General features: G+C 33.7%; 1 pseudogene; it reads left to right on the forward strand.

Annotated features, from left to right (window-relative positions):
* Positions 1-330: 330 nt before the first annotated feature.
* Positions 331-21,285, forward strand: part of LOC113182717 (phosphatidylinositol N-acetylglucosaminyltransferase subunit C-like) — a 181,361-nt pseudogene continuing 160,406 nt past the window's right edge.

Here is a 21,285-nt window from a genome sequence, read left to right on the forward strand (position 1 = left end):
AGGATAAAGCTACACTAAGGATTCAATTTTGAGATTAAATATAACTTTCAGTTCATCTGACACAGATATAACAGTACAATATTATCTCTTGCAAATACATACATAGTCTCTTGACATAAAATGTTGAATACTATTTGCATGTTTCCTTATTATGTTTATATAATCAAACATAGACTTTCTAGATTTATCTTGGGGAAGAGGGTCCCCAGGGCAAGTAAGTATATAGCTTCTAGAACACCCATTGGTAGATAGATTTCTTCAGTGTCATGCTCTGACATTTTGAGTAGGTGCCTTGACAAATAGCTGTGCCTTGATAAATATTCTAAGATAATGACAGCTGTAGACATAAAGGATTCTGAAGAAGCAATTCTGATCTGGTCAGCTGCTGAGAGGAAGGAGTGTCCTGGGATGTGCAACACTGGCTTTTACAAGATGTCAGCACTTCCTGTGGCTCTTGTAGTGGGCAGCTGCCCAGAGGGAAGATAAGGAAACTTCAGTGTCCGAGTTAATACAGAGCTCTAGTCTCTGAAAAAGAGAACATTTTTTTTTTCCAATATAATCTCATTTGACTTCATTTAAATAGCACTGGTTCTAGTGTTTCCCTTTTACTGAGGAGGAAATTGAACGTCCAGCCCTTTAATTTAAATGAAGCCACATTGCTAGGATGTCACAAAGCCAGAATCTGAATCAGGTTCCTGCAACTCTCAAAATCAGCATGTTTCATGGCCATGGTTTGCTGAATCCTGCTTAGTGGATGTTTCAGAGAGGAGCGAGGCCCTGGGAATTGGAGTTGTGTGTCTATTGGAGTCACACAAAAAAGATGAGGACAGGAGACCAGACTACTTGACCATTAATGCCTGTTTTGGTTTGGGTATGAGGTGTCCCCCTAAACTCCTGTGTTATAGGAACATTCAGAGTGCAATGAACATCAGTGAAATGATGAGAGTTCTAACCTAAATAGTTCATCCTAGTTTGAAAGGACTGGCTAGGTGGTAGCTGGAAGTTGGAGGAAGGAGCCTGACTGGAGGATGTGAGTTACTGAGAACCTGCCCTGGAAGGATGTGTCTTCCTTACATCTTTTCCCTCTGCTTCCCAGCTGCCTTGAGATGAGCAGCATTTCTGCCTCACTTTGGCCCAGATCAATAGCATCAGCTGAAAATGGCCTACCTCTGAAATCCTAAGCCAAAATGAACTTTCCCTCCTCTAAGTTATTCTTGTCAAGTATTTTGGTCACAATGAAGAAAACCTAATGTAGTGACATTACAGAGTGAGGCAGCCTTGAAGGAGGAGTACACAGCCCTCTAATGTACCTGTCCTTAGAGTTTCACAAAGTAATGCCTTCCAGACAGAGGAGGCCAAGGCCTGTTCCTGTTTTTGTTTTTGTTTGTTATGTTTTTATTGTTGATGGTGCTGGGGATCAAAGCTATGGCCCTGGGCATGCTAAGCAAGCACTGTGCCTCTGAGCATCCTCTCCAGCCTACTAAGGCTTGCTGTTTTACACCACCAAGCTAAGAATATTTTCCACATTTTTTTTAAAAGTGATGAAACAAGGAATATTTGTAGCTACAAATCATAAAATATTTATTATCTGAGACTTTACAGAAGAATGTCTGTCCACCTTAGTCCACTTAGTCTTTCTGCAACTCTCACTGGAGGAAGAAAGAACAATTTCCTCAGGATATCTGGTGAACTTGAGATAGACAGTCTAGATAATAGCCAGAGTCATTTTTGACTTGCTACCCTAACAAGTTGGTGCCCTAATGATGTAAGTGTTCATTCATCTTCTAGTCCTCTTTATTTAAAAGGATTGGTGGATGTAAATATAATAATATATTTAATATATATTATTTAAATATATATTACTTAAATATTTAATATTTAAATGTAATAAAGATACCATCAAATAGTGGAATGCAGTAAGGTGGAATTTGGAGACCAAGCCAAGTAGTGACACTCCAGCTTCCAGGTTTATTGGTATAATAAAGCTCATTTCCAGGTCCTGGGGAACTGAATCATACACACACACACACACACACACACACACACACATATATATATATTTCAGGAGATGGTAACTGCTCCTTATAACCTAATTGTCTAGAGAAACATATAAAGGAGAGTTTTTTATTAAAATAAGTACAAATAGATATACATATTTTCTGAATTGTACTTTAATTACATTTGAGGCGTTGTATAACTAAAGTTAAAATATCTTCACTGACATTATCATGAGATGCTGCTTTTTGTTTTCACTTTAAGATTTTCAAGTTTGCTCTATTAGACTACATTTTGTTATATGAACCAACAAATAAGGATTGAAATTGCTGAATGTAAGAGATCCCTAAAGGACACAACTCATAAAATAAAGTAAAAAACAATACAGTGCCTTGAAATTCATACTTTTGGCAGAAATAAGACATTTTACAGGGAGAAATTTTAATGGATTCTATTCTTTGAAACATTTGAGCAAACATGGAACAAAATTCATCAAATTTACTATCAAATCTATTCACTGCAGCAGAAAAATTGTCCCAAATTAATTCTCACAAAAAAGGTTTCCTGTCAAAAAAATAAAATAAAATGCTAAAAGTATTATGTGAACAAGATATCAGATATAATAAGCATGATATCCAAACCCACTGTGAATTTCAATAAAAGTAAATCATAGCCCTTGATTACAAGACACCTGTGATTTCATTCTTCCCTGTAGCTATTTTACTCTTACATGATAACAGGGAAAAAACAAAAGTACAGTAAAATTTAAGAAAAAAAGCAGAGCACAGTGAGAGAATATTAAACAACTGAGTCAAATTACATAAAGAAGTGAGATACACACGAATTACAGTGAGTAACAGATATTTAAATGAAAATTTAACTTCAGTGGATTAGTGGTAACTTGGATTTCCAGCTTTGTGGCTGGAAAGATCAAAGTGATTATAAAACAAAGTGGGCATTAGAAATGTCTAAGAGCTAAGGAGATTCTGGGTGTCCTTGCGACTCCTTTCCTGTTCACACTGGCCAGTATCAAAAGGTGTGAGTGTTTGGGAACATCAATGGGAACTTGAACATGCAGTCTTTAAAATTTAGATCCTAGCAGGCATCCAATACCTTTAGAAAACTTGAATGTTTTCATTGATTTTATTGTGTTTTTTTTTTTTTTTTTTGTTGTTGTTCTTTTTGTTTGTTTGTTTTGAAATTACCCTGAAAACAATTTATGGAAATGGTACAAAAATGTACCCAGGAACTCTCAGGCAGCAATTTGGCTGTGGTGTCCTGCCTCAGAGAATTAATCTCTCGTGGGCCTAACCTGGGTTGAAAATAAGGAAATGTTGGTAGATAACAGCATGGAATTTCCAGAGAAGTCTTATTTCAGAATTTCATAAAGAGCAAGCACCACGTGGACTTTTTTGAGGGAGATTGAACTGGCCTGAATTTAAGGGATAGGATAAGTGTGCTCAACCTGTAACTAGCACCAAGGAAGCCATGTGGCAGGTGGTCTTGTATGAGTGGCAGCCCCTTCCCTGATACCTGCATCGACCAGTTGCTGGAAGAGCTCTGGAAAAACATCTGTGCCTGAAAATATCAAATTGGGCTGTGGGATTGGAGTCCAGTGTGGTGATAAAACAGCTGTGCTGCATTTGTGTTTTTGTGGTCATCTAGTGACATGTGGATGAGGGTCTTCTGACCCCCCACTGGGTTTTTGGAACTGGCCTGGTATCTTCATTGATGGCTTATGCTTCAGTCCATCTCACTGATGGAGGTGAAGGGCAGAAGAAGAGAGCAGACCCTGTAGATTGACCTGAGAGTACCCTTGTCTTCATTATTTTCACTGATGGTTTTTCACCAGTGCTGAAGACCCTGACAGAATCTGTTAGCACTGACACCCTGTATGCCATGTCAGTCTTCATTAGTTGGGCCACCTCATTTTTTTGACTATGGGGCTAATGCCACCATTGTACCTAGCACACTCTCCTTGAACATGGCCCTCCTTGCTTCTGTCTGCCTGACTTCACATCTTTCCCAGTGCCTGTGTGCCTTCATCATGGTTACATTTAACCATGCAGATATTTGTACCATGGCCCATGTTACAGAAGAAACTAAAGGCCTGCACTCTCTGCAGATATGTGGGGGTCACACTGGTTTTTGCATTCTCAGCCTTGGGAGGTCTGCTGTCCATTAGTGCTGTGGGAGCCATAGTCTTTGCTCTTCTGCTGGTTTACATCTCAAGCCTCTGCCCTTTCTACCTGATTCACCTGCAGTTTTTGAAGAACACACTCATGGGCCTTGGGATGAAGCTGAAATCAAAGACTTGTCCAAGTTCCTCAGGTAATTTAAGGACCACCTATTACATTATAAAGAAAAATCCTAATCAGCATCAAATCTGAAGGCAAAGCCCAGTCTGAAGCTGTAGGCTGATGTGAATGAGAGAATAGAGATCAGAAGAAACGGTTAACCAAAGGCGTGGGTGGTGAATGTGCTTACCCATTCTGTCATTTTATGATAAAAATACTTTCTGGTGCCCTCTTGAATTACTGCCTCTCATCTATTATTTACTATAACAGATGTGGTCTCTATTAAAAAAGTAACAACACGTACACACATACATGCACACACACAAATACTGTCCCACAAATATTGCCAATGTATTTACCTTATAAATGTGCCTAGTGCCCTAAAAAATTCTCTAAGCTACCCTTCCATTATCAAATGTCATTTTTATGCTAAATGTTCTTATGTTTATCATTTTTATACATTATGGTTTACATTTATTATTTATATTATTGTTTACATTTAAATATCATTCTTAGATTAAATGGTGTATGATAAAAATATATGATTTTGGATTTCTCTAAAAACTGAGAGAACTGAGCCCAGTCATCCCTTTCATTCATATTATTCCTTGAAACATATTCTTTGGTTGAATTTACTGTCAACTTGTGAAAATTATCTTTTTTTGTTTTATAGAGATGTTAAAATATACCTGATACATCCAGTAACATAAACTTTAATATAACCTTATAAACCATAACATAAATCTTATGGTCATTTTTTTAAAGTAGTCACCATTTTGTTGCATTAAGAACTTTATTATAGCCAGTTAAGGTGGCACACACCTGTAATCTCAGTTGCTTGGTAGGCTGAGGCCAGAGGATCTGAGTTCAAGGCCAACTTTCAGGAACAGCAAGGAACTAAGCAACTCAGTGAGACTCTGTCTCTATCTAAAATACAAAATAGGGCTGGGGATGTAACTCAGTGGTCAAGTGCCCCTGAGTTCAATCCCTGGTACCAAAAAAAAAAAAAAAAAAAAAAAAAAAAGAACTTTATTGACTGAAGTAATTAACTAATAATTATCCAAGTGTCATTTAAATTATTCTAACAGTTCTCCTGAGTGGCATAATTGCAGGAGACCATGTCATTTTGAAGAAAGCTAGAGAAGACACTTCTTGACTTTGAGAACATTCTATTTCTAATTCAAAAATTGAATTTTATTACACCTCCTTATTCCCATGAAGAGCTTAGTATGGCAAGGAAAAGGTGAGGTATGGGAGAGGCAGCAAAACCTGAGAGAGGTGTTTTTGTTTAATTAAATTTTAGGTTTCTGTGAAATTTGATATATATGTAATATATATATATATATTACATATATATATATATATAATATATAAAACTTTTGAATTAAATCTTTTTGATTATTACAGATATTTATCTTTAATTCTAACATGAAGTTAGAAAACTAAGAATTCAAAGCATATCACTTTGAAAATAAATCTGTGGCTGTTATGAAAACAAAATCTGTGCAATAATAATACTTTTGGGTTATATTTTTAGTGATGCTGTCAATATGTAAAGTGTAGTTAGGAGCACACCTTTAATTTCCTCTGTAGAGATTTTACCACCATCTGTTACCATAATATATCTTGTGTCCCTGGTTAATGATTTGTATTTGTTTGATGAACTCTTACAATATGGTTGGGACTTTGAGAACAATAGTCTTTGTCAAAAGAATTACGTATCTAGCTAAGAGAAAAAAAAATCAAGGCATCATACTAATGGAATCATTTATTTATAATTTAACACATTTTGAACTATTAAATGACAAAAATTGGGCCAGAGGTTTTCACATATTTTTCCTAATTTTATCATCACAATACCTTTTGAATTTAGACGTTATGCTAATTCCTATGAGGAAGCACACACTCAGAGGGGCAACTTTACCACCTTAATAAGTGGCATTGTCTGGATTCAATGACAAATCTTCAAGCCAAGTGTTCCTTCCCTGATTTTATAATAGTCCAAAATAAAACGAAAAAAAAAAAAAAAAGATAAACAAATTACTGCAGTTGCTGGAAGCCCCATGTCTTCAGATGAAGGATAAGTGATTCAATTTCCCAGGGAGAGAAGAGAACTTTTCTCTTGATTGTCCTTGAACGAGAGAAGAAAACAATAAGGAAAAGTTTTGTTCCGGGACCTCATGAATATTTTATAGGAGAAAGCCTTTTCAGGTTGTAGAGTGTGATTCAAGTCAGACAGGTCCACACGAGGCTCCTGAGAGCAGAAGGCAAGAGAATATAGTAAAATAAAACCATGTGCATGACAAACCTTCAAATGGCTAGGGAGGAGGAGTGACACCACCAAGGAAGGTGAGAGCTTGAGTTGTTTTGCTGGCCATGTTATAAAATGAGCAAGGGGATGTGACTGTTGCCTTGATGAAGCCACATCAGAGTGTCCCCACCCTTGAGAGATGATTGTGAGTTACAGATGAATGACTTGCTTCTTGTTTTCCCCAAGCTGCACTGAATGCTGTGCAGAGCACCCGGTGAATTCAGAGAGAATATAGTCCTCAGTGAAAAAGCCCTACTGACACTATCTCATGATATATGAGAGCAATTTACAGAAATAATTAATTGCAGGTGCAGCTACATGTCTCTGAAAATATAAGAAAGGAGGGATTCACCAAGGTTGCTGAGTGATGTATAAATTACATATATCAAGTTTCCTTAGGTATCCTGGTTCCAAGACTACCTTTAGTCTCTGAGGCATCAGCCACAGTCTATTACACAGGATCCCACTTGAAATCACTGCTGAAATATGTCCATAGCTCTAATGGATTTGTTCAATTCATTGCTGGAAAGAAACTGAAAAGCTGATGAAAACTGTATCATTTTCATTTATTTAAATGGCTTTTAGGTCCATGCTAATAAATTTTGAATCCATAGTTCATAAGTTTTGGTTTAAGTACATAATTCTTATTTTGTTTACTGTCTCAAAAGTCTTAGCATAAAATGTTACTTTCATCATTTTAGACCTTGCTGAGAGCCATAGCCAAGTAGGAATGACACATGGAAAGGTGACCCTGCGCAGGGATTAGGGTGGCTCCAGGTTTAGGGTGGATCCGGCTGGGAATAGGGCGTATCCTGCTGCCTCAGGCGCAGGCTCCTTGAGTTCCTGTTCAGTTCTCTCGGGATTCAGAGGGTATTTGGTACGCAGAGCCCGGTGGAGGGTGTGTATTTTCCCCAGAATGTGCATTCGTGTAGAGTGCCTGTGAGAGTTGAGGAATAAAGAGTTGCTGTTGGAATCTACAAAGTTTTTGTGGTGGCTTGGTTATTTTGTGCCCAGCCAGACTGCGGCAAGACCTTTAAGAAAACTATCTGCCAGTTTTAATTAAAGGTTGTTTCTCTTTCAACTATTTTAAGAAAAGCCCCACTTGCTCCAAAGTACTAAATAAACCTCAAGCCTTTTGTTCAATTATTTAAGAAGGTACGCAGGAGGATAAAAGCAAGTAAGGAAGAGTTTCTGTTTTTACTTCCTTATCTATCTCCATATTATTAAGATGAAAATTTTATTAGGGGTAAATAATGTTATAAAGACCATGGGAAGTACCTATCAGAGGATAGCATTATGTAACACAATGTGCAATACACCAAGATTGGATAATTCTAAACTAACTATAGTTACTCCTTGGTTATGGCCTAAATGTGTCATTTAATCTGTGCCTTAGTTTTCTTATTTATAAAATGGGAATAATGTGTTTTTTACATTGCTGATACCACATTTATTTTCAAAAAGATGATTTGGAGGGTTCATGATACCATTTACATAGAAATTTTAATTATTGCTAACTAATATCCTGCCAGTTAAAGTGCATTTATATTGAGCAATGAAAGGATTTTAGTTTTACCTGTTAATACTTTCAGTGTAAGTCCATGGTATGCACATGGTCTTATTTTTGAATGGCAAGAGTAGAAGCCAGGGTATGATGAGGCCTTCCCACTCTGTGCTGGGAAGAACCTACTCTCTCCCAGCCCTCACCCCCAGCACTGTTCTCTGAAAGCTCACTTTTGGAGATACTTTAATCAAACTAGAGAATGTTCATGGGCAAACAATGAAAACATCTCTGGGTCACTGTCCCGAAGTGAGTGTCCGGGAGAGGTGCCGAGAGATGAGAGAGATGAGAATGTTTCATTTGGAGAAAGAAGGAAATAGAAACTCAATTTTGATTATTTTAAAGAACTCAGATATATAAGAAGGATTGGGTGGATTTTAAGTAGTTTTAGAGTTTAGGACTAAGGATGAAAGGTGGATATTATGAAAAAAAAAAAGAAATATTAACTTAGTGCATAATAATTTCCATCAATTAAAGCACATCTCAAAATGAGTCAAACTATTTTTTTTTTGAGAGAATGAATTGCTCAATCTTGTAGGCTAGATAGATGCTATGATGAACTTTCATAAAGGATTTTACAGATTGCCTCTTAAAAGATGAAGACTGTTTTACACTCATATTTGAAGATTTATATTTCTATCACTCTTTATTATAACTATTAGCTGATATTTAAATTTTATAAAATCATATTAATGTTCTCTTAATTATTTCAAAATGTATGAGTTTATTTCTAGAAAAGTACAGGTGAAAACTATACATATTTCATCATTATAGTAATTTAGTTCAATATATTTCCTCAGTTACTCTTGTCTCTATCAGGTTTTATATCCTTAAAATATCTTTTGTATTACTCATAAAATAATTTGTTGGTGTCTTTTTTTTCTCTGCCATATTTTCTGAAATGTTTAAGAATATTTTTCACCTGCGATATTATATTAAATTAAATTGTTTACTTTTTAAATGTTGGAGGTATCTTGAAGTCTAGTCTGACAAAATATGGGTATTGTTCTTAATTTTCCTCTAATACCCTTGACTAATATTTGCTCAGTTTATGTTTGTATCTTTCCAAAAGAGCAAATGAACAAATAAACAAAAGTTGTCTCTGGCACTCTCCTGGCATTTTGAGGTAGGTCTTATTTGTAGCACATCTTTCCTTTGTTCTGAGCTGAATTTTTTCTTCTAGTTGCTTCATCTGGATGTATTTCCTGGTGCCGCAAAACTAACGCCCTTAACACATGAATGGCTTTTTGTACACTTAAACATGTTGACCTTGTACCTCACCTCCAATCATATATTCTCTTTTTTTCACTGGGTTTTCAGTGTCGTAGTCATGTTGGTACCCCCTCATGAATAATCCGGCAAATACCCACTCTAGGTATTTTGTTCAGAAGCAGGTGTAAGCCTAGTGTGATATGATGGGGATGTCAAGAGAAAGCAGGTCTGTGTCTTCCCTTGTCATATTTATTGCCTGTAACTCTGTTAGTGCAGTCTAAGCTTTAAATGATTTTTGGTAGCAGACAGAACTTACAGTTCACTCATTTATTTGTGCTTTTGACACATATTTAATGAATATCTACTGAGAATAAGGCCTCCGTTTTAGGCAAGCCAACAGTGAACAGTGAGCTTTCACATTTTAGTGAAAACACGTCATTCTTTTTTCCCTTAGCTCTCTTTCAACCATGGTCTTTATTGGAAATTATAAAATATATATTTTAACAATGTAGAACTTTGAATTTTTCTGATTAAATTTCATCTTGTTAGATGATCTTTTGTTTTAACATCACTCCACACATTTTGTATGTTATTTCAGCCTTTGAGAAACTATCTTCATATCTTCTTGAAACCCCAGTTATTTTAGGAAGTGTCCTCTGAAGTTGTACACTGCCCTATTGTAGTTATCAGAGTTCTAAATGCAAAATATTAAAAATAGAAATAACATTAATAAAAGTGTAGACCACAGAGGATAAAATTTTAAAATAAAAAGATTCAACGAATACCTATTCGTAGGGTAGAAAAATCACTGAGTTCCCAAAATTTCATTAGCTGTTGTAATACATCGAGAATTAGACCAAAGCAGTCCCTGTGTTCTTGAGGTTTACAGTCCAGTGGAAGAGACTGGCATGAATCAAATAACCCAAATAATCATACAAATATATTTAAAATTTCAATAATATATATTTAAAGTATATATTATGACATATATATTTATACAGCATCTGTTTTTGAGAGATACATACTGAATTATTTTAGACAAAGTGGGAAATGTTTCAAACTAATCTGGAGGGAATTGGATGAGGTTATAATAAAATGAAACTGCCAAGAACTACTATTATTCCAACAAATAGTTCAGGCTGCTGTAACAAAGACCATAAACTGTGTGGCTATGAACAACAGAAAACATATTCCTCATTTTTCTGGAGGCTGGAAACTTCAAACTCAAGACTAGAAGATTCATTGTCTGGTTAAGAGATCTGCCATCTCTTTGGTGCGTCCTTATACAACAGAGCTCCTTATGGACTTCTTTATGAAATCACATCCCATTCACTAGGGCCTCACCACTAAATTGCTGCCCAGAGTCCCTTTTTCCTAATACCATCAGCTTGAGGGTTTGGATTTTTAGGACATGAATTTTGCAAGGACATGTACATTCTCACCATAGCATTGGGTCTAGATGATGGGTACATTGTGTTGTTCTCTCTGGTTATGTACATCTCTTCATATTTGCTATATAAAAAGTGGCAAACAAGAAAAAAAGTCAATTCTGACAAGTGGAGAAGAGAGGTAGTCAGTTTTCTGACAGTATATAATAGAGAAATTTGATAGAGTCAGGGATGTAAAGAATGGCTGGTGATGAAAAGTGACACTTAGCATTAGACTGGAAGACTGCATAGGAGTATAGGGAAGGACAAATCCAGAGTCATCCTGCAGAGGAACAGATGCCAGTCTGACAATGAGCCAGAATGGCTGGAGGGCTTGGGGATGAGAAGGGAGAGCAGAGTGGTAAATGAAGGTGGGGTGAGGTAAGTGTCTTAATAGAAACAATAACCTGCTTTGTGAAAACAGATTTAGGGAGCTATAGTGATGCAGAGGGATTACTAACAAGCTGCCCAGGTTCTCCAAATAAAACTTTGTTACATCAACATCCTTGGTTTAGACAAATGGACTTCCATGTCGATTTTATAATGATTATCCTACAATTCCATCTGCTTATTTCCAGCTTCTTTACTATCTTCTTGGTGCAAGTCGCCTTTACCTCTTACTGGAACAGATAACAGTCTGTACTGCAGCCATATCTACTATCCACATTCATTGCTCAGGATGCTCAGCCTGAAACTCATCCTTTTAAAACTTGTGTACCTTATGAAGATTTCTAGGTATAGAAGATTTCTGGCTATTATATTTTAATTCAAATGTCTATATATGTGGGTGGTAGGATTGCCAGATAAGACACAGGACATTCAGGTAAATCTTAATTTCAGATAATCAATATACAAGTATAAATTTGTCTTAAAATCAAAATGTAACTAAAATATGGAATGCAAAATATTTAATGTATACTGTCGTTAACATTATTTACTATTTATCAGAAATTCAAATTTAATTAGCCATCCTATTATTTTTTTCTATTTGTTAAATCTGACTGCTTTTATGAGTTAAAAGGTAAGCATATGCTTGCTAATTCAAACCCTCTATTTTAGGAATAATGGAAACATGACATAAACATATTTCCAAATATATAGTAAATTAAAATGAAATGTCATATCTAATACATGTGACAAAATCATTATTTTTGAATACAAATAAGAATATAGTATTTATATTGACATACAATTTTCACATGTATGGATTTCCATATAATGTTTTGATATGTATATGGATTGCATAATGTTTGAATCAGGATAAATTTATCTTCTCCTCAAACATTTATCATTGGTTTGTGGTGATAACATTCAAAATCGTTTCTCCCAGCTTTTGGGGAAATATGCAATACATGATTATTATCTATACATACCCTACTATGCGATTGCATATCATATGTACAAAATCATTGTTCTGTCTGCTCTCATTAACAAGATTGGATATAAAGAATGCTGGTTGGAGGGGAGCCTGCACAATCTCATCTTTGTATCTGCTTTTAAAAATATTTCAGTTGGACCATGTCTTGCCCTGATTCCTATCTTTGTTTCTATCATCGTGAGCAGAGACTTACACTGTACAGTGATGAAGAGGAGGCTCAGCAATAATAGGATCAGCAAAGAGGTCTCTTTAAAGATGTTCCAGAAAGAGTTGATTGTAAAGTGACATGAAAGTGACTATCGACTGCTTGTCTTCCCACTTTCCCTTTCCTGGTTCTATGCCAGCCGTGCTGTGTCTAAACTGACAAGGCAACTTAGCACACTGTGAAATGAATCTGAGGTGGTACACTGAATTCAAAGGGAATTCAATGCCTCCTTTTAATGTAGAAGCTATAAATATTTATGAATAAAAAATTTCTTTTAAAATTGAACATAACATTTTAAATATAGATTTTTTTTTAAAAAAAGCACTTTCTTGTGCCTGTTAAAAATGGAGGAAAATGATGAATGCTCATCCAACTTGACTAATTCTGATAATGAGATTCCATAATGTTTTCTTGCAAATAATTGTTCTACTCTATTTGATCAAGGAATTATTTGCATTGCTTTGGTCCTACATAGACATTTTAAGTATCTTAATCACAATACTGTTACATATTAAATTATGATTTATAATTTTACTTTTAGAATGCAAGAAATATATGAAGTTTTCAATATCATATATGTATTTGATAAAATATATTTTTGAAAATACATAGTTTATTTACTTAATTATTTGTGTAACTGAAATTGAACCTGGGCCTTTGCACATGCTAGGAAAGTGCTCTACCACTGTACTACAAACCCAGGCCACATTATTTATTTTAAAATGTGCAAAACTATTAATTTTTATCATTATGTAAAAACCATTGTTTACTTGTGAATTTTTTTACAGATATTGAATTGTTTTTATAGCTTTAAGCACTTTGTTTTACAAATATGACATTTAAAATCTTGGGGAAAGTATAGCAATGCAAATGACAATTAGAGGAAACTCAATATGTTTTTATTAATATATTATGTTTAAGCTTATAAAGAGATACCTTAATGAAATTCCACAGGATTTCTTTTAGGACTATTGGTTATCTATCATGAATGTCAGAATGAAAGAATGAAGACAAATATATCTAAATATGCAAATTGCTATAATAAAATGTGTGCAATGAACATTCAGCAGAATTTCTGCTGAATAACTACATGGGCCATTAAGAAGCAAGTATTCAGCAAACTGGGAATGAAAAATGAATTATGATAAAAGTTTTAATATTAAAAATAAAACAATTTCTTATCTTTAAACAAAGATCTATAATGCTTAGTAGTAAACCCTATTCACTTGATTTAGATATACACAATTTTCCTGAAGTATCTAGAAATGTAGTGATAAGAACAAACTGGGATAAAAGAATATTGAAAAACTAAACTGACAATCAGGATTATATGTAAGGCACAGTTATAACGGGGGACAAATGTAAGGACCATTTTCTAAGTACACAGCAAGGCTAAGTCCCAATCATCTCCAAATGAAACTTTGGCTCTCATTCCTTAGGAGGACAGGCAAACTAGGGTCCAGGTCAATTAACCAAACACCAACTCTCCCAATGACCAGTTTGCTTTGTTGCTTTTAAGTATATTACTTTCAATTGACCATTTTTCCTTTTGTCTTCGTAAAATCTTTAAATGTCTTGTTTAATGTACTCTTTACTTCAAGTGTGGTTCATGTAGCTGGAGACTTACAAGCAGAGATATGTTTTGGATATAGAGAATTCTTTTCAATAGAGTCTTCATGATGGCTGGGGATGTGGCTCAAGTGGTAGCGCGCTCACCTGGCATGCATGCGGCCCGGGTTCAATCCTCAGCACCACATACAAACAAACATGTTTTGTCTGCCGAAAACTGAAAAATAAATATTAAAAAAAAATTCTCTCTCTCTCTCCTTGTCTCTCTCTCACTCTCTCTTTAAAAAAAATAGAGTCTTCATGAGTATATTTAGTATGCTCTTAATCTTCATAATATTAAAGAAAACATTGACTTCCATTAAATAGAGTTTATCTTTTCAGAAATACATTGTTAGGCAAAAGTAATTCAAGATTATTATAATTATATATTCTTATATAATTATATAATATGGTCATGAGTATTAATGTCATCAATATTTTATAATATCAACAATTTCATATGATTTATTTAAATTTTGTTCTTATGACCTGAATTTCTACTCCCTTCTCTTTCTTTCTCTTACATTTTCCACTCTTTCTTCCCTTTCAGTTTTCTGCTTCTTAAAATGCTGGCATGGAGACAAATGAGAAGATAGTATTTATAGATATAATTAGAAGAAAGAAGTAAACTTGGTGAGTTGACCTGTTGGGTAAATTCTTCATATTCTCACCAATGTTCAAAGATTTCTTCTGTTTCTCTGGTTGCTTAAAAGAAATATAAAGAAGATTGGGACTAGATATATAACAAGAACAAAATATATTAAATCACTAGCAATTTATAATCCTTTTTGGGGGTCATACCTAAGTTGATTAGATATTCATAAGGATTCATGGTTCAATGCAAGTTTGATTTAGGGTCTATATTATGATCATACAAAATATGTAATCCTGTAATAGATTTCCTATTCAGTCTGCATTTTTTTGAAATCTGAAGAAGAGTAATGTGGACTTTTTAAAAAAATTGCTTTTGACAGATGTTAGGAGACGCATGTGTCAAAATCAACATGTTTCCCTTTATCTTGAATAAAATGGCTTCCTCAGAGCTCCCCACCCCATGTGATCATTTGGATAGTGTTGTGTTATGAATAGGTCACTTGTCCCCTAGTCTGGTTAATACTTGCTGTATAAATATGATTATTTTCCTGTATGACATGATGTGAGGAATGTGGAAAGCAGTAGGTAGAATAAGAAGCCATTTTACTTCAGGCTTTAAGGGTTTCCCAGTATCTCCTAGTCGTAAGGAGTGTTATGAAATATTTCTCTTTACTTTTGGTCCTCTTGATCTAAGGAAGAAAATTTACTTTGTAAAACATTAAAATAAAATGGACCTCTCATGTTAAAACAAGAAAGTTGGGAAATAGAGATGACCTATCTCTCAAATAATATAAACCATACAATTAATTTTGGTTTCTTATGTGCTGCCTACATTGGAAGCCATTTTCTTCAATTATGTGACTTCAATAAATGTTTTACTTTGTTCTGCTCGTTTTTAAACAGATTAAGTAGAATTTATTTGTAAAAACAAAAAAGCAAAGAAAAATAAAAGAATCTCAGTAAGAATATAAGGAAGAACACTTGTTTCCCAATGCCATTTTAAGGTACCATCATACATATTTTACAAAACAAATAAATATATAAACAAAATACGAAAGAAATACAGTGACTTGTAATGCAGATATCTGTAACTCAGTTGAAATAGATGTTTAATAAATGCTGTTTGAATCAACTATTCTTATCTCTGGCCAATGTTTGTTCTTTCAGAAGGCTAACAACAAAACATGTCCTCATGAAGGAGTCCTTTTTATCATAGCAAAGGCAGTGAAGTCATAGGGGAAATGGATCCAGGTGGCAAACTGCATTTGAAATATGTGCAGCTGAACAATTTAAGTAACTCAAATGACAGTCATTTAACTTCACAAATGGTTTATGTGAACTGAGTCAGTTAACTGATAGGTTAAAAAAAAATCCATATGCTTCCAAACTTATCAGACTTTACATTTCTTATTTACCATATCCTTGTTCCTTTGGGGGGATGTATTTAGACTACCATTTCTTAGCAGCCAAGTGTAATATAGTCAGGGATATGTAAATAATGAATTAGTTTGGATTGAACTAACTCATCATGAATTGAAATTAATTAAATTACTTAATTTTGCATCATCTTGCCAAAACCATGGGGAGTACAGCAGTACAACACAGCAAGGAAATAAGTTGTGATTGAAATGGATAATAAGTATGATCATCTATCAACAAAGGAAATTGTCTATAGCAATTGTGACCTCAAGTTTCTCGTGCATCATGAACCACTGCAAATTATCATTTCTCAGTTCTAGTGGAGAGACAATTTGTCCCCTCCTAGTTTTCATGCAATCTCTCTCTTAAATAGGATGTCATAGCAATATACCTGTAACATTTAGGAAGGGAGAAATAAACATTAGGTGTTTTTTTTAATAAAATTGCTATACATTTTTCAAACAATTACCTATATAAAAGGTTTCATGAGGGCCATGGGGAAATTATAAAGAAATATTATTCTTGGCTATGCAATTATCTATGCAAAGTTGAAAATATTTGAAAGGATATATTTAGTCTTTTTTAAAATTAATTGGTTTTACTATGTGCTTGCTAGTTATTGAGGACTACCCATGTCAATTTTCTCCATCTTTTGGGTACAGTTGCATGAGGCATTTAGACTTTGTATTTATTTGAGAAATTTATATTTTATAAGTAAATATTCTTATGCTAGAATTCCTGAAATGGCGGGGATAGAAAAATTGAACATCTATTTCTTGGGAATGTTGTTATTTTTAGAAACCAGTGTGTAAAGGGCCCAGACAACCACCATAAGGAAGTTTGGTCTACTTAACCCACACAAGATAAGTTACCTGAAGTAACTTGGCATTAACTCGTCTGTGTTTCACTATGCTATTTCCTTCCTGCTCAAGCTAATTTTCAGAAACCAACTGTTCTGCCACTCCCTGTGGAGATTCTCACTATTTTGTATATTAGGTGTGGCTCATTTTATGAATTTACCACTAATAAAAGTCAACTAGATTGCTAAAACTCAATTTGTTCTAAATTTTGTTTTTGGAAAATATTTAGTGATTTGCGGAATTGGAAATTTGGGTTCATCCATGAACTTCTTCCATGCAGTCCTTAACAGAACACTCTACAAAATATGTTAAAAAATTATTGTGATCATATGACTTTAGGTTTTTGATTCTTGCCATTTTTCTATTGCTACTTTAAGGATTTAATGATTACATTTATTTATGTTTGATAGAGTAAGGGAGTGTTACTTATTTCTCAGTAATAAACATTCACTGATATTAGACTGTCTGTCTTGATGATTACTTACCTTAGTTTGGAGAAATGAGAATATTGCAAATGCAAAATGAAAAAGATAGACTCTGTATTCAAGAACATAACTTCCTGAGTGAAAAAAAAATCAGCCCATTAACTACATGTGCATTTTCTTCATATGTCATGTTCGTGAGTTTACTAATATAAAGAAGTCATATAATTGAAGTCAATTTGTCACCTATTATATTAGCTATAAGGAAGTGTTAAACTAGCAGACATTACTATTGAAATATAACTATTGTAAATTAAGAAAACAAATATACAGACAGAATTACATTTTTCATGAGATTTAGTTTATTTTAATAAGGTCTTGAAAAACTACCTGCTTTAATGTCTAAAAAAGTTTACAGTTTCAACAATACTTATCCTCTGGTTCCTGCATTTTTGTAATATAATTTGAAGTCCATCTTTTACAACATTCACACATTAAATAAGTTTCCCATATTTCCAGTTACTCATTTAAGGCATTACTTGGAGAATCAAAAAAGAAGTGGAGATATAAATGTTTAATATGCAGACTGATTAAAATATTAACATTTATTTAAAACATTAATCTTCAGTTGTTTTTATGGGGTCAGTCACAATTGAAAAACAAATGTGAGAGGTTTATCTAGTTTGCCTGCTTAAAATACAATAGGGTTATAATATTAATATGTGATGAAATTAGCATATTTGCTCATTCTACTATGGAATGCAGATTAATGAATTCCTCTCCTCTTGGGAAGGTCAGAGAGACAGATTCTCATAATTTTCAATATAATACAGACTACACTGATGGGCCTTCATGGGTTTCTGTCAGCCACTTGTAAACCCCAGGTGTGAAATAGAAAATAATACTTTTCCTGGCCAATTTTGTGCCATGATCACTTTTTTTGAATTTAATTCTCCTCAGAAACACAAAATAAGTGACTTTTTTCTGAGTTTTTATATTATAGAATATCTGGGCTTTTACATTTTTCACTTAACCAAAGCCAACATTGCTCAGTAGAGAATCAATTTCCCTGAATAAGACTTTTGCATCTTCTCTTTAATAGCACCATGTTTTTGTAGCCAACTTGGAAGTGGTGTTGAATGGCAATGAGACTTATCAGTTCTGTAGGCATAAATCTAGGTTTTAAATTTAAAACCTGAATTAAGTATACTACATATATGAAGATTTACTATAAAATTCCATTATCCCAATCTCTAGGAGATTGATATATTCTTGGATATTCTTAATAATGTCATGCTTTTTATGCATTTTCTGTGGGGAAAAATTGCCATTTGTGCATTAAGATTTCTTTATTTTCTTTGGAACATGTATTCAAAATGAAATGCACAATTTTATGATGCATTTCATTTTTTTATAATGTGATATCAATTTTAAAGGACTTGTCATCCTTCTCTTATATAATATCAAATGTATTGAAAGTTTAGTACTTTGAAGTTATTAGAGGCCATGTTCATCAGAAAATAGAGATATTTATTCTCTTGTTATCCCTACTCTTAACTTTTCTTTGTCTTTGCTAATGCATGTGTCTTGATATTTTAATTTAGCCCCACAGGTAGATTTCCCTGTGCCCCTTCCTATTAAATCTTACTATGAATTTGTAGGAGATCTACAGGCAGAGGAAGCACTCACTTGGGAAATTTGATCATCATAATAATTTGAGTGGATTATACATAGTTTAAAATTTGAATGCAAAACAGCAGGACAGAAGATTAAGTGTAAACAAGAAGAAGCATCTCACAATAAAATCAGTGTGAAGGCAGCAGAAAGTGAGACACTTATTCATTATCTGAATAGTCTCCTTTTAATTTCTCTGTGTAACTGAAGTTCCTCAGGGATTTTTAGAGTATGACCTTTGAAGTCAGGCTTCCCAGAGTTCCATATTCTGCTAACCTTACCCCTTATTTGGAAGATCACCTTGCCAAGTTAATTCCAACTTTTTAATTATATATCTACACGTGGAAAGATTGTGAGGAATGTTCCAGGGGTTGTTAATCTAAATAATCCTTAAACATTAGATGTTAACTTTAATGGTTCTGGGAGAGATCATGTTTAATTCTTTCCCACCCTCTCAATTTTTCTATATTTAATTTTTTTTTTTTTAAACGGAAAGGAAAAGAAACTGAAGGCATGGAAAAGGAAGGATTTTTTGGATATTTTGTGGACAGAGAAAATGTTAGGACTACCCACCTTTTTGTGTATATTCTCTCCTTCATGAAGAACAGGATAGTTTAAAGGTCTGAGTATCCTCGTCTGCTGTCTGTGGCTTCCATATTTTCAGTTCTTCCTGAATCCACGAGTATGCAAAACTCAATTGAGTGGATCAAGTCTAGGAAATACTAACTGGATTTAATAGTTTCCAAGTTTTGTCTAAACAGGAATTGGTATCTCATATAGTTTTCTGTTCCTGACCAGACTTTTGTGTAATTTTTCACCCCCTTCCTCTTCCCTAACAAAAACAGTACACCCTTTTACAAAGTTGTTTAAGTGAAAAGTGGTCTCTTGTATATAATTATTTCTCATTCCCTAAGACTCCTTTAATAAGGCAAGAATCTAATATTATTAGGTCAGCTGTTCCAACTTCTTTCTGAAAAAATTTAATACTATTTTTTTAATTAGAACTTAACAATGATATAAATTTCTTACTATACTAATAAGTAAATTTCTACCAACTTTAGATTTAGTTATGTATCAAAGTTGTACATTTAAAGATGACTATATAATATTTTAAAAAATTGAAAATATGCCTTAACACTCACAATTCTTTTTTTCAAGGCAATAAATATTATTTTAAAAATTGCCATCCAGATTTCTGAAAAAAATCTAACATATTGCTTGTCACATAGCATACTCAATCAATGTTATATCCACATTCCACTTAGCAGGTTCTGTTCTTCATAGTGAATTGCATTTGATTTCAAGGAGTAAGAAAAAGCTTTTTCCTAACAAAATTAATTATGTTATTGCCAAACAGCTTTTATAAAAATGATATGTTGGGCCCAGGTGAAAACTTTATGGATTTATATTTGTAAATATGTATGAAATTTCTGTGTTTTATTTTCCGCCTCATAACTGAGTTGGCAATGGCCCATTTTACTACTTTGAGATGCAGATGAAACCAAACAAAATTTTCCTTAGTACTATCTCTTTGAAAACTTCAAATAATCCTGGATTGTACAGTATGTTTTATATTCTGATTGGCATTTTAATAATGTGATAATACTATGTTAGTAATAGGTTATTTAAATTTCAATACTTATTACAATTTTTGTTTTGAAATTGCATAGTCTATACTCATTATTATGAATACAGAATTTTGAGAAACAAGAAAACATGAATATATTCATGAGCCCCACTTTTGATTAATAATGAAACAATATGTTTAAGTAATTCTACATGCATTAAAGTAAATGAAACTTGGTTGTATAGATAATCCAGTTTTACTAGCACTAATGACTTCTTTTATAGCAGTACTGTGGATTAAGTTTTTAAGTTTAAAAAGCATTGTACTAGTAAATATTTAAGAACTGTCAGAAAGGAGGGACTCATTTGCAGCATTTGCTGACTTCATAGAAGTTGGCATAGACGTAAGTGTGCTTCCATGACCAATTTCAAACAATCAATGGTTTAAAATATTTGCAAAAAATTCTTAAAAAAAAAGAACCTTGTAAGTCAGTATTATCAGCTATTTAGTCAACATGGGATTTAAGTAAATATCACTAAATGTCCCAGTTCTAGAAATTTCATTTTGTAAGATTACACTCTGTTAATTTATTCACAGTAAGGTTATTTTATCCTTTGTTTATTTGAAATAATTTTCTTTTAATCTTCTGAAATTACTCATAACAATTTATTTGAGGTCTTAGTGTCTTAAATATAATGGATCAATTTCTGTTTACTGATATATTTTTCTCTGAGGATGACTCCTACTTTCCTGTT

Source organism: Urocitellus parryii, chromosome 3 (genome assembly GCF_045843805.1).
Source record: "Urocitellus parryii isolate mUroPar1 chromosome 3, mUroPar1.hap1, whole genome shotgun sequence".
NCBI lineage: Eukaryota > Metazoa > Chordata > Mammalia > Rodentia > Sciuridae > Urocitellus > Urocitellus parryii.